Source organism: Sitophilus oryzae, unplaced genomic scaffold (genome assembly GCF_002938485.1).
Source record: "Sitophilus oryzae breed Bouriz unplaced genomic scaffold, Soryzae_2.0 scaffold_1301_pilon_pilon, whole genome shotgun sequence".
Lineage (NCBI taxonomy): Eukaryota > Metazoa > Arthropoda > Insecta > Coleoptera > Curculionidae > Sitophilus > Sitophilus oryzae.
In genome coordinates this window covers 52,688-67,267 of record NW_022145951.1, presented here as the reverse complement: position 1 = coordinate 67,267, position 14,580 = coordinate 52,688, and the positions used below count along the sequence as shown (strand labels likewise).

The following is a 14,580-nucleotide window of genomic DNA, read 5'->3' as shown; positions in this document are numbered from 1 at the left end:
ATAAAGAACATTGTATAGATCTTAATAATTTAAAATTAATTAAACAACTCGCAAATTACAGGCAATTAGATGCATATGAAAGCATCAGAATTAATAAATGTAAAGATAGTATGAACAGAGACAACGGTCCAATTCCTTCAAGTTCTTTGTTCCTACTACTCTAGTGGCGGAAATTTAACTGTTACGCTCGGTGGGCTGTGACTTGGTTGGCTAGATCTTTCCACGCCCACTCGGTGCCCACTGAGCGAGCATATAAACGCTCAACTTGTAGATTGTATTTTAGTTTATAATCATCTGCTGATGATGCTAACATGGTTAGCGAAACGCGCGTCCAGTGTAAAAGTAAAAGTGTTTTCGGGTACTGTGGTGATTTAGTGTTTTTTATTTTGCTAAAAAATACTACCTGTATTATATTCCAAACAGTATTATTATCTGATAGAGGCTCTAATTCAAACGTAAAAGTGCAGTACAGTGCTTCTTGTTTTCTTAACATACAATGGTCAAAGTTGTCCAAATAAAACAACTCTGGCATAAGGCTGTATTGTTCATCTGAAACATAAATATATCTATTTATCCGATGCTTTGTTTCGCAGCTAGAAAAGGTTAAAGTGTTATTTTTTTTTCGATTTATTATAATTTTCTCCCAAGTGCTTTTAGGGATTCGAATGAAATTTGGAGGATAAAAGTTACTATGAGTGTTACATATTGTAATGCTGAAAAAGTGTCAACAGATACACCAGTGACGTGCATATGAGTTATCAATGGAATATTTTTGCACGTCCCTGGTGAACTGCCGGCGCGTCGGTAGTTAAAAGGCGGCAAGTGACAAAACCATAGTTTCTAGAAAAATGGCACAAACTTTGTGATGTTGTCCTTCACTAATAAGAATATATACATTCGATTTTATTGTTCAACACTAATTGGATATACTATGTTTAGTTATTTAGAGGTATTTTTAGACAATAGAGCAAGTTTTGTTTAAAAAAATGTTGGTTAATTCTTTCTTGCTTCGTTTTCTGTATTGAATACAGTAAGAAGTTGAAGTTAAAAGGCGGTAAGCGACAAAAAACTGTTCAAATGCCGCCTTTTAACTGCAAAACCTTTGACGTGCCGCTATTTAGAATCAAGTAAAATATATTAAGGTTTTAACTTAAAAAATATAAGTTTTAAGTAACATCTATTTATTAAAAACTCAGTTTATTTTTTAAATTACTAGTCATCTTGCAAATTTTAAGTAGTTTTATGATAACAGTTATATAGTAAAAGGAATAATTTTAGGTATAACAGGGTGGTCCATAATGGATTGTTCTGTATATATCCTCATGTATTTTTTGTTTGCCTGCAGTCATTTTATAAAATAGAGAGTCGTTTTTGTTGTTTTACTGAGAGATATAACAAAAATGGTTAATTGAGAAGTGCCACCTCAAAAATCTTTGCATCCGGCGCTAGTTTGGTGTCTGCTTTTTTTTGTTTTAAGCAAGAGGATAAGCCGATGCCCCCTCTTCTAAAACCCAAAATAAAAAAAAAACTTCTGATCGAAATACTATAGTATTCAAATTAAAAAAATAATAGCAAGGTTTTCATTTTTATAATATGTATATATATATATATATATTTATATATATATATATATATATATATATATATATATATATATATATATATATATATATATATATATATATATATATTTTTATATATATATATATATATGGCTCTAAGTTAGGCTTAAAATTAAAAAAAATTGAATGGATGAGTGAAAAATCTTTTCTTCCATAAATAATTTATTTATTGCCAATTAATTCGAAATATGAATATGAAACATTTAAAGATAACTCATGAATTGTAACAGTCAAATTTCCTCGCAACGACCTCTGTGTGCTAGCTCATAAATTATCGCAAATAACTATTATTTTTGCATCATGTTTACTATAATTTTATTGTTAAATATTATTTTATTTAAATTTTACAATTATGCAACCCGATATACACCGCGCTATAGATACACAATATTGTCACTGGATACACAATATTGTCACCCCAGCAGTAGTAGGCTTTTTGTCCGTCTCTCTATATCTTTGATCATCACTTTTGTCCGTCACTTGTCATTGTCAGATCAAATCAGATGTTTTTGGATTTATTTATCCTTTGTTTTGGTTATTGAAATTTTATAATTATCAGATAAAATTTCGTAGTTAAATTGGTTATTTTTGATGTGGATCACAGTGTGCAATTCGTTCATTTAATTGTGGGAATTTGTGAGTTTAGTTCGCTCATTGACCGGATATCGAAGATGGCTGTGAAAATAATCCAGAACATCGTTTTTTATTTATGCCTTTTTGTGAGTTGGACTAGTCAAGATATATAGTTCTCTATCTATATCCTGGAGGGAGATTTCCGGTTGAAATCTGATTTTGTGAAGGAAATCGAATCCTTGCATCGTATTTTGTGGGATTTACATGGACCACCGACCAGTTTCCATAATGGGATTAAAATAGCCTTTTTCCGACCGATATTCCGATTCCACGTGCCCAAGAAGTCCCCGAATAATTCCAAGGTATGCTGTAATTCTTCTGCCTATTCTAAGTCAATGCTCAACTGATTTTTATTCGTATTGTTGACTGGTTTTCGACTTTTCCACGCCCACGTGGTGTAGAAAGATTAGTTGAGTGTTATCTTTCTTAAGTCTTATTTGGTTGTTCGTAATTGTAGAGCAAGAAGGCCGATCCAGACCGTACAGCACAGAACAGTCCAGAATTCCATCCGTTCCTGTTGCCCGTGTGTAGAGTTACCCGTTGAACATCATAAACCCTCATTGAGGTAAAGTTTAGATTTCATTAGTCCTTCTTTATTACCTTATTTTATTAAGTCCTACACGTTTTGCTAGTTCTTGTTCTATAATTGAGGCTCTATTCTAAGACAACCAATATTATTTAGGGTTTCTATGTTCACCTTTTGTCCTACACCTGGCCGGCATCCGTACGTCTGCGGGCTAACATGCTAACTGCTAACATCTGTGGGCTCCAGTGACAGTACACCGAGCTGCTGTACCCTGCTGTAGCCACCACATAGCTATACACCGTAGCTCACCCGGATTAAGTTTCAAGTAATTTCAAGACTGTAGAGTATGATCGTTTAGATATTAGTATAATTTTAGACTTGATTTATGGGTATAAACCACCCTGATTGTATTTAGTATTAAGTTAGATAAGGGGGTTTGACGTCATAGGTTTAGTTATTTCATTTAATTTAAAATTCTATTTTATCTTCCAACCTTTCGGTTTAAACTTCTTAACATATTACATTTTACATTTCGTTAATTTTTATATATATATATATATATATTTAACTTTTTAATATTTTAATAAATTGCTTTAATATTTTTAGTAGTATTATTTACAGTTTAGTCTCATAGTTAAGTTAGAGTCACTCAAGTTCAAATAATTATAGTAATATTTGAAGTTCATGGTGGTTGCACTCAACAGTTCGAGGTTAGTGTTGAAGTCTACTTAATAGTTACATCTTTATTGCCGAGTTCGTAGAGTATAATCTCGTGGCGCCCTTTTATTAAGATCTGTGAACCCCGACCACCCGGCTGTTAAAATTAAAAAACTAGTGGCCTCTATGCAACTCATTCTGCATTAAGTAAACTTGTGTTTTATTGAACTTTAAATTAGAAAGGGCGTGGCAAAATATATTTGTAAATATACTGATGTACCGTTTAAAAGAAAAACTTATGGAGGCACTATAATAGTACTTATTTAATTAATGATACTTAATTTAATTAATAATACTTAATTATTGATAAATTTTACTAATTCTAATTATTATACTTTTTTTTAATTTCAGGGGTAAAATTTATATTTTGTTAACACATGACACAAATTTAGCTATAAATCCATCATATAAATATGTATTGAACAGTAAATAATATATAATAATCTAAAATACCTATAAAAATAGTTTAAAAGCTTACCTTTGCACGAAAGCCAATCACTATTATTATAATAAATTATTATTAATCACTTTATATAAGCCGAAAAATGCGATGCGTGCCTGGATTCCCAATCGACTAATTCATCTTTCGTGAAATATACCGCCTTCTTACTACCAAATTTACGTCCGCGTGGTGATTTTGACCGTTAAAAAAGGGCGCAATAGTCACATACCGCTTTTTTACTACAAGTTTCGTGACGTATTTCACAATCTTATTTAACGAATAGGGTGGTATTAAACAATGCCGCCTTATAACTTCAAGTTTTATGACGTATTTGATATCCATCGTTTAGGAATAGAGCAATTACTGTTTAATGCCGCCCTTTTACTACATAATATGCATCATTACGTCATCATTTTTTAAATATAAATGGCATATTTGCAAGAATGCCGCCTTTTAACTTAAGATTTACACTTTCCGCCTTTTTACTTCCAAAATGGTGACGTTATGTCACTTTTTTCAAATTTCAAAAATCGTTGAAAAAAAATATTGTCACACCCCATTTTGTGGGTTATGACTAGGGGCATAGCAAATAATAAATACTTCAATTTAACTTAATAATCAATTTAATTAATCTACGAATAATAAAATAATTATAAAACTAAATGTGTACTTACATATTATATTTATGGACGAACATCATCACTGGCTCGGGGGTAGTGTCAGGGTAGTGTAACGCCAATGCCGGAATCTCGACCGCGACCTTATCGAACTTACTATCGACTATCGACTGTCGACTGTCGACTGTGGACTGTCCCCCCAACAGGTGACATTTTTGTATTTATTGGTTCGTTACGTCGAATCATCGAATCAGCATTATTGGTCTATCGGTGCGATGACCGGTGCGATGACCGCGTTAGTGCTGATTTGATGATTTTACAAATTCGTAGTATTGAAAGGAAATATTTTCGCAATTGCCAATTATGCTTATAACTTTGATTTTTAAAACTTTACTTTTGTTGCGTAAATGCCAATGAACTTTAATTATTTTATACTTCCTTTCAATCGAATTATTAATTTACGAAATATATTAATATTAAATATGTTATTTTATATATCGAATAATTCCATCCTTGACACTTCCCCCGCACCTCTAAAGCTGGACCCCAGCGATAATTCAAGATTTATGAAATTATACTTTTTAACAATAATTATTATACATTGCAATAAATTGTGCTTAACGTTTCATAATAAAAAAATGTTGTAAGTATATAATATTAAAAAAAAATTAAAAAAAATGTTTTTAAAGAAATTACTAACTAAAAAAAAAATATAAAAAAAAAGCTTCTCTATAAGTTTAAGGATGGCGATTAGCCGTTTACATATAGACAAAAAAAATGTCTTTTAATACTGGCACTAACGTGAACTGCACAATACCTATATAGTTTTTAAGTTTCAATACTTTGCACTGACTTCGTTCATAAAACACCCACCCACAAATCTCGTCGGCTGCTCACGGAGGCTGAAAACTGAAGTTTTGATTGTAGTATCCACCTTCACATCATAAACCTAACGAATGCACACATGCCTCCGTTCCCTGCACTTTGAAAAGCTCTTTGTTTTGGTAAGCTGTTTCTCAATACTTGCGTCCTTAGGGAGTTGTTTCTTGATATCGGTGTAGGCTGACAATGGAAACAAAATTCCAGTATGATTTTGTTTGTCATCTGGATTGAGTCGAATTCATCTTTCGAAGAAGAGACCAGTTTTTAGACAAGACAATAACTCTTCCTGTAGCTGCTTATATCGCCAGACCAAATTTGACAGCATGTTCTGAACCCATTTTTGAATTGGACTACTTGCTTCGGACTGCATTACCATGGTGTACTGGTCACAAAGCTTCATAAACAAGGGTAGGCAGTTTGCATCGTATAGGCATGATGGTGTGGTACTACATTCTTCTTTCTCCTTCAGGGTTGAGTTCATACGTCAATTCTTCTCAGTGGTGTTCCTTGACTTGTTGCTTGGTATTGGCAGTTTTGACCAGTAATTACATGAAAAAAGAGAACAAAGAGTAAATATGTGCTCTTACTTACAGCTTATTGTATTAAATTATTATGTCTTATAAACTAGTTCTTAAAGTACTTAATCCTATTTTAAGTTTGTTTGTTTAATTTTATTTTTCAACCTAGTTCAGAATATCATTTTTTTTTTTTTCTTGACAGCAAGGGAGAATATAAAAATTTTATATGATTGGGCGTAAAACAAACAATAAACTTTTATTTTCGTTGTAAATTTGTAGGATTTATGAACACTCCTACCTAATTTGTATGCCCTCTATCTCCTACCTACATTTGGGTTTATAATAATTTACTTTATTTCTTTTATTTTTTATATTAAGCGCTAAATAATTAACTCTAGTGGTTCAATACTTTTCGTTTCAAATTGATATTTGTCCTAGAGTTTGCGCGCAGTTAGGGTTAAATATCAATTTAAAACCTACACACTAGGGAAGCTCAATAATACATGTCATTAATAAAGACATCATTAATATTTTATGTTAAGAAAAACATATCTTTTTCCAATTATTTCAATATTCCATCTTGATTTTATTTTGAAGAAGACTAACTTGGGCATACAGAGTTGCCTTTCCAATACACGTATACACAATACTTATTCTATTTGTATGCATTCAATAGTTGCATTTATTTTATCCCCAGGAGATAGAGATAGGAGGTTCTGATTATCATTTGGCTCTAGATTATAATGAAATGTTCGATTTTCGCTAGATACGCAAGAGAGTTTAATATTTTTATTTTCATTGTTAAAATTACATCTATTTAAATGTTTTAAACGCCTATTATTTTGCCTTTTAACTTTATAAAGTAATGCCAAATACAGTAAATAACTAAACATAAAAAGAAAACAATGAAAAAAGTGCAACTAGCCCAAAAGTATGTCATGAGACGTGTCGTGATCAAGTTTCGCACCTTGACCGTGAACCATTTGAATTACCTATACTAGTTTCATTTACTAAATTATTTTTTTTTTTGCTAAAAATTGTCGTATAACGATTTCGAGTAAATACATTTACTTAAAGACTGAGATTATACCTATTATAAATACGTTTGAAATTACGATTTTTTTTTTTAATTATATATACTTCTGTCACATAAAATTACTGTGTCAGCTAATGGTATATATAGAAATTAGAAATATATCACTCGATTTTACCTATTTTATATATTGAAATCTAAAAAAAATTTTGTGTATGTTCAGACTTTTGACTAGATAATTAGAACGAAAATGTAAACTTAAATTCTACTTTTATCGGTTTTCCTTTTTCGGGTACCTATTCTTCGCATTTTACATTTAATTTTGACTGTAAAATTTGACTATCTACAGCAATTCCAGGGAGGGTGGCTAGGGTGGATAATAATATCCTTTGCCATCATGACGTTTCGCTTCCTAGATATTATCTTTGTCCTATGTCTTCTTCTCGATGTATGCTCTTTCCATGGCATTGTATTATCTGTTTCAGGTTTATATTCTAAAACCTTTCGCTTTCTTGTAAATGGTAGTTCTTCATTTATGTTTTCTGACTCAATTATCGATTGAGGTTCAGGAAACTGTCTTTTTCTTCTTCTTCCAGGAATATTGTCAGAGGAAATAAATCTATTTTTTGCCTTATCTCTACTTAATATAGGCAAACTTGAGGAATTGCATTCTACTTCTAAGAGCTCATTCTGAATATTTTCTATTTTCGTACATTCTATTTTGCTAGGGAGGGTATTATCCCCATCCTCTACCTGCAAATATTCTCCAGCAACAGGGAGGGTATTATAGTCTTCCTCTGCCTGTGCATATTTCAACGCTACAGGGAGGGTATTATCATCTTCCTCTGCCTGCGCATTTTCTAAAGTGAGGAAATCCAACGTTTCCTCTTTATAGTCATTTACAAAATCATCCTCTTTTTTAAAAATATCCTCTTTTGACATCATTAAAATATTTTCCTCCTGGTTACTATACATTTCGTATGGGAGAGTATCCTGATTATCACAACATATATTATTTGACGACCTAGTTGATTGTGAAAAATTACTGTACTTAGATTGACCTGCATTGTTTATTCTATCTGACCATAATTATTATTATTATTATTATTTATAAAACTAGTTCTGCCCTTTAAGTTCGAATCTAAATGATTAGTAAAATATTCGTATTGAAAATCATAGCGCCTCTGACTGATATTTGAATTTACTTGCTGTGATTGTCTTTTATTTATGTTAGAATTTTGAGAATGATAAGAATTTCTGGAATATGCTGATGTTTTGGATTCTAATAATATATCTTTTAAATCGCTTATTTTATAGATTATATTTTTCAAACTCTGGAAATTCATATTTTCAGTAAGCAGAAGATAATAATGATAATCATACGATTCATGTAAACCATATTCGAATTGATCTTTAAATATTTCAAAATTTATTTTACCATAGATTTCATGTGCAATTGATAGTAAATCGTAATAATAAGATTTTATATCTTCATTTTTTCCCTGTTTCCGTGTACGGAATTTAGATTTTAGTTTGCGTAGTGATATTTCACTTCCAAACTCTAAAATAAAATCTTTTTTGATATCGCTCCAGACTTTATTAAAATTATTTTTGTCATAACATATTCCTTATACCAATAAAAGCAGCGTTTTCTAAGTAACATTCTAAATATTTTATCTTAAAAGCATAATTCCAGCCATTCTTACTAGTTATTTTATCATATTCTCGAATAAAAGAAATTGGGCAGTCGATTGTAGGGTCAAAAGTAGGTGGCGGTATAAATTCCGGTAGAACAGGTGCTTTTACAAAAGACATTAAAATATATTTAAAAAAATCAATTTAAATAATAATAAAATAAATAAATTCTAAACTATCATTAAAATAATTATCGCTCAGTATATCATGTAATGAAATACATTTTTCAACACACACAGACGTACAATGCAGTTCTAACTAAGTCAGCAGTATTTGTAACACGAATTAAATAAATATGGTCGCTTCCTTCAACACTCATATTTCAAAATATTCCTAACAAGAATAATATTTTCTAGGTCAGTGTCATCCTTGATAATGATATTCAACCAACAGGTTAAATTCTACAGTTTAAATAACTGAAATAATAAAATTCTCATTTAAAAATTATATTTATCATTATATATTTATCATGGCAACACTAAAAATAATTTAAAATATACTGTCTATCAATATACTGGATGTCGTTTTATGTGTCCTTATAGAATAAAAATAAATAAATTATTCTCAATAATAAAAATTCTCAACATTCACAAAAATTATTACCATATGCAGTGATAAAAGAAAAATTAAACAATAAGGATTCGACAGCATTTTCTCTCTAAATAGTGTAAAAAATACTGGATATTTAATAAAAAAAATGTTCCTACACATTGAATTTATAAATGGTAAAAAATAAGTAAAACAAAACTAATATAAGAGATTCCTAAGTCTTAATATAAATTTTGCCATCTCCAATTATTATTAATACAATAAATTAAAATAAATAAAATAGTCCGTCCTACTAAATAATCAAGCATTTTTAATATATAATTATTTAAGTCGGTAAATGTAAAGTAAAAGTATGTAAGCTTGTTCGTTGCTATCGAAGTATTAAAAAAAATCGTATATGATGTATTTTAATTATTTGTATTTTCGCCATGTTTTAAATATATAAAGTAAAATGAATAAATGAACTTAGATTCCGAGAGACAAACTTAGAGAAAAAAAAACATATCTACTAACTACCGTAAAATGTTGGAATTATGAATTGGCATGCACATTATTCGTAAATTAATGAATAATTATAAAATAAAAATCGCCTCCATCACATACGGAGATGTGTAAGAAATTGTTACTTAATAAAAACCGGCGCCTCCACCACATATGTCACACCCCATTTTGTGGGTTATGACTAGGGGCATAGCAAATAATAAATACTTCAATTTAACTTAATAATCAATTTAATTAATCTACGAATAATAAAATAATTATAAAACTAAATGTGTACTTACATATTATATTTATGGACGAACATCATCACTGGCTCGGGGGTAGTGTCAGGGTAGTGTAACGCCAATGCCGGAATCTCGACCGCGACCTTATCGAACTTACTATCGACTATCGACTGTCGACTGTCGACTGTCGACTGTGGACTGTCCCCCCAACAGGTGACATTTTTGTATTTATTGGTTCGTTACGTCGAATCATCGAATCAGCATTATTGGTCTATCGGTGCGATGACCGGTGCGATGACCGCGTTAGTGCTGATTTGATGATTTTACAAATTCGTAGTATTGAAAGGAAATATTTTCGCAATTGCCAATTATGCTTATAACTTTGATTTTTAAAACTTTACTTTTGTTGCGTAAATGCCAATGAACTTTAATTATTTTATACTTCCTTTCAATCGAATTATTAATTTACGAAATATATTAATATTAAATATGTTATTTTATATATCGAATAATTCCATCCTTGACAATATTTTTCAAAAATATTTTTGAATATTTAGATAGAGTAGGATCACATTAGTCTAAAAATGCAAAAATCTCAAAATTGAAAAAAATTCACTTGCCGCCTTTTAACTGCCGACTGCAGTGAATATGTCGACACTTTTTAGCATTAAAATATGTCGCACTCAGAGCTGCAAGCTCACAGAAAACTTAAGTCTTCTTTTGATTTAAATCATTTTAATGACTTAAGTCCTTTGATTTTAAGTCATTAGAGTTAAGACTTAAAATTTAAGTCTTTTTCAAAATGACTTGTGATTTAAATTTTTATTCGAAAATAGAAAAAGATTTAAGTCTTTTTAGAAAAGAGCAATGAAATAAAATATTAATTCTTCTAAGCCGGTTTTAATTATTTATCGTGTTACACGTGCGTAGTGAGTCTGTTGTCTTTCAAGTGAATCCCCGACACCACGTAGCCCGAAAGACGAACAAAAGAAATTTATTTCAAATATATTGAAGAGTATCTTAAAAGCCTCCAGCCCTTAGCTTATGCCATCGACATATTATATAGTGATCAAACCACATCACCGCTTTTTAATAGACATGAATTTGATGACATCTAAACTGTGATGGTAATAAGTACTACAAAATCGATTAAATTTTATAACAAAAACAAGTTTTTGTGTTTGTAATTATTTTATATGGTTTAAGTAATTTTGCCCACTTAACTCTAAAATTATAATGATTTAAATAAAAAATATAGACTTAAGTAATTATTGAATTAAATTTCATTATATTGATTTAAGCTTTTAAGAAAATGACTTGACTTGAAATAAAATGATTTAAGTCAAAGACTTAAGACTTAAATCATTTTGATTTTAAAATATGACTTAAAACTTAAGACTTAAGTTTATTTAAAACTGACTTGTTGCAGCTCTGGTCGCACTTACAGTGACTTTAGCAAGTACTATAAGTCCTTAATAAATTTAATATATAGGGTGGTCCATCGAAATCGTTCCGCAAGGCATAACGGCCAGGGTAATTTTTTTTTTAGAAAATTCAAAAACACGTCAATTTTATTTGTGAGGGGGACAACTTTTGCCCCAAAAATGTCTAAAATCGCTATTTTTGGGGCTTACTCAACCGTGTCTCACAATGCAAATTCACCTGAAATATCCCTTTAGTTGGTCATTGGCAGGCACTCTCTCATTGTACATGAAAATAATAAAACAAACATTTACTGATCCGGATAAAATTGATAGTTAAATAGTAAGACTCACCCGGAGTACTCCGCCCCCTAGCCACTGACATCACTGACATTCTATTCAATATATCCCATTCCATATCTTCCATCTAATTCAAATATTATTGGGATCTATTGGTTAAAAATCTTCAACAACTAGCTAGTGTCACCTGAAATAGTATAGGGGCTTCCCCCGGACGCAATTCTGCCGCTAAACAGATTCGCATCCCAATCGAATAAGCTAATTGGGTAGCTCACTATCCCAACGCCGCATCGTCAATCGAGAAGACATTATGGAGACCTCAAACTCTCAAGACCAACTCGAAAGCAGGACGTCACAAGAGGTTTTCTTCCTGTGGTCAAACGACCCCGTTGGCTTACAGTCAAACGACTTGCAACTATGTTAGTCAAAAGACTCGTATCCAAATAGTCAATAAGACTCGTATCCTAATAGTCAATAAGACTCGTATCGAAATAGTCAATAAGACTCGTATCCTAATAGTCAATAAGACTCGTATCCTAATAGTCAATAAGACTCGTATCCAAATAGTCAATAAGACTCGTAACCTCCAAATGTCAACTCTGTGACAAAACACAACACAACACTACTACACAGCTGGCCGGCACGTGTACCACTGACTGACCTGCCGCGCGCCGGCAAGCTAAGTCTCCTCTTACATCACAATTTTACCTGATCACAAATATTTACATCGCTTGCCAATGAATCATACTATTTTCTCTAATCGACTTTCAAATAGAGTGTTTCAGCATTACTAGATAAATAAAAAATAGAGAGTTTCCGAAGGAATACATATTGTTTATTAGAATAGTGAATAAATAAAAGCATTATTATGACGAACTTATTTTCCAAGTTTTACAAATGATTGCAAAATCTTCAACCCTCTAAGAAGGGGTGTCACCCCCAACTTTTTTCAAATGGGAAGGGGGGTCAAGTGGTACCGCAATGAAAAGGGCTTTTTATTCTCTATACTTTCCCGCTTCGTTTGAGAAAATTTCCATTTTTTTTCCATTGAGAAAATATGAAGGATTGAAATTTGAAAAGTTTATTTAAACATTTATCAGAGTAAATGACAAGGATACATTCCTTCGACCAGTTTGCTGTTTTTTCTTATTATTTCTAGATGTTTACGCATTTTTTCACTTGCCACAAGGTTGAACGATCAGGTGCGGCAGTTGCTAGATAGCTGTTCCGTGACTTGTGCGTTGAAGTTCTTCTCAATATATTTTTAACAATTATAGTGTACTCACTTGCAGAAAAAGTGGAAATAATCGAACTTTATTTTAAAAATAATGAATGTAGCAATCGGGTCCCGCAGATATTCAATGAATGCCATCCTGAAAAACACCTTTATGGCAAAATTGTTCGCGAGTTAGTAGCAAAATTTCGCGAAACTGGTTCCGTTATGAATAAAAAGAGGCAGAGGGAAAACCCTGTAGTAAATGAAGCTATGGAGGTATTCGTATTGGGCCAAGTTGCCATGGATAGTACGCTGAGTACAAGAAAATTAGCCAATGCAAAATTAGCTGGCGTGAATCGTACCAGTGTCCAAAGGATATTAAAAAACACAAGTTCCACCCGTACAAAATTCAGTTGGTACAAGAACTCAACGAAGACGATTTTGATCGTCGCTTGCAATTTTGTGCAACTGTGAGTAAACGAGTGGCGAATGATAATAATTTCCTATTTAATGTGTGTTTTTCGAATGAGTGTACTTTCTTTTTGAACGGTGTAGTTAATCGGCATAACTGTCGATACTGGGCTGAGGGGTTTTTTACGAGGTGCACACACAAAACCCTCAGAAATTGAACGTGTGGGCTGGTATTTTTGGAAATTCTATTTTAGGTCAGTTTAACGATATTGAGAAGAACTTCAACGCACAAGTCACAGAACAGCTATCTAGCAACTGCCGCAACTGATCGCTCAACCTTGTGGCAAGTGAAAAAATGCGTAAACATCTAGAAATAATAAGAAAAGACAGCAAATTGGTCGAAGGAATTTATCCTTATCATTTACTCTGATAAATGTTTAAATAAACTTTTCAAATTTCAATCCTTCATATTTTCTCAATGACTCGACCGATTTTCAAAAACGAAGCGGGAAAGTATAGAGAATAAAAGGCCCTTTTCATTGCGGTACCACTTGACCCCCCTTCCCATTTGAAAAAAGTTGGAGGATGACACCCCCGCTTAGAGGGCTGAAGATTTTGCAATCATTTTTGGGGCAAAAGTTGTCCCCCTCACAAACAAAATTAACGCGTTTTTGGATTTTTTGAAAAAAAAAATATCCTTGTCGTTATGCCTTGCGTAACGTTTTCGATGGGCCACCCTGTATGTATGTTGTAATTGTATTATAATAAGTTTTAATTATTAAGTTATAAATAATAATAGCAGAATGGGACCTATGTTGATATGAAAAATAAATCTTATTTTTACGTGAGGAATCTCCCCACGAGAGATGGCACATATTTTTTGAATCTCCCTATATAAGTAAGGCTTTAACTTATCGTATGATTTTACTACTCCAATATTTTTTATACCCAAGCAGAAAGCCCAATGATCAAAAACTTTAACTTTCTGACGTAAAATATGAACGCGCCGATTAGTATTAATTTTTAATAATTTATTTTATACCAATATTAATGTTTATAGAGAAATTTTAATCACTGGTTTTTTATATTTGCACAGTTTGAAATCGCCAAAAGTAATTGTTAATTTTAATGATTCTGTTTATGAGTTCTTCTTCACGTCACATGAAATTTAGTATACATTGCGTATTAGCATTGATGTAAAACATGATTTTGGGAGAAAAAATATATTAACTTTTGATTCAAAATCATGATTTGCCTTAGAGGTGAATTGTCA

At 31.6% G+C, this 14,580-nt stretch overlaps 1 protein-coding gene across 1 annotated transcript in view; it reads right to left on the bottom strand.

Moving 5' to 3' along the window:
* The window catches only part of LOC115874851 (nose resistant to fluoxetine protein 6-like), a 30,103-nt gene extending 18,435 nt beyond the window's left edge, over positions 1-11,668 (bottom strand). The window contains exons 1-2 of the mRNA XM_030890151.1: positions 11,622-11,668; positions 404-549 (exon numbers count right to left, since the gene is read on the bottom strand). The gene's annotated coding sequence lies outside the window, so the exon portion shown is untranslated. The remainder of the gene's footprint in view (positions 1-403; positions 550-11,621) is intronic.
* Positions 11,669-14,580: the final 2,912 nt, after the last annotated feature.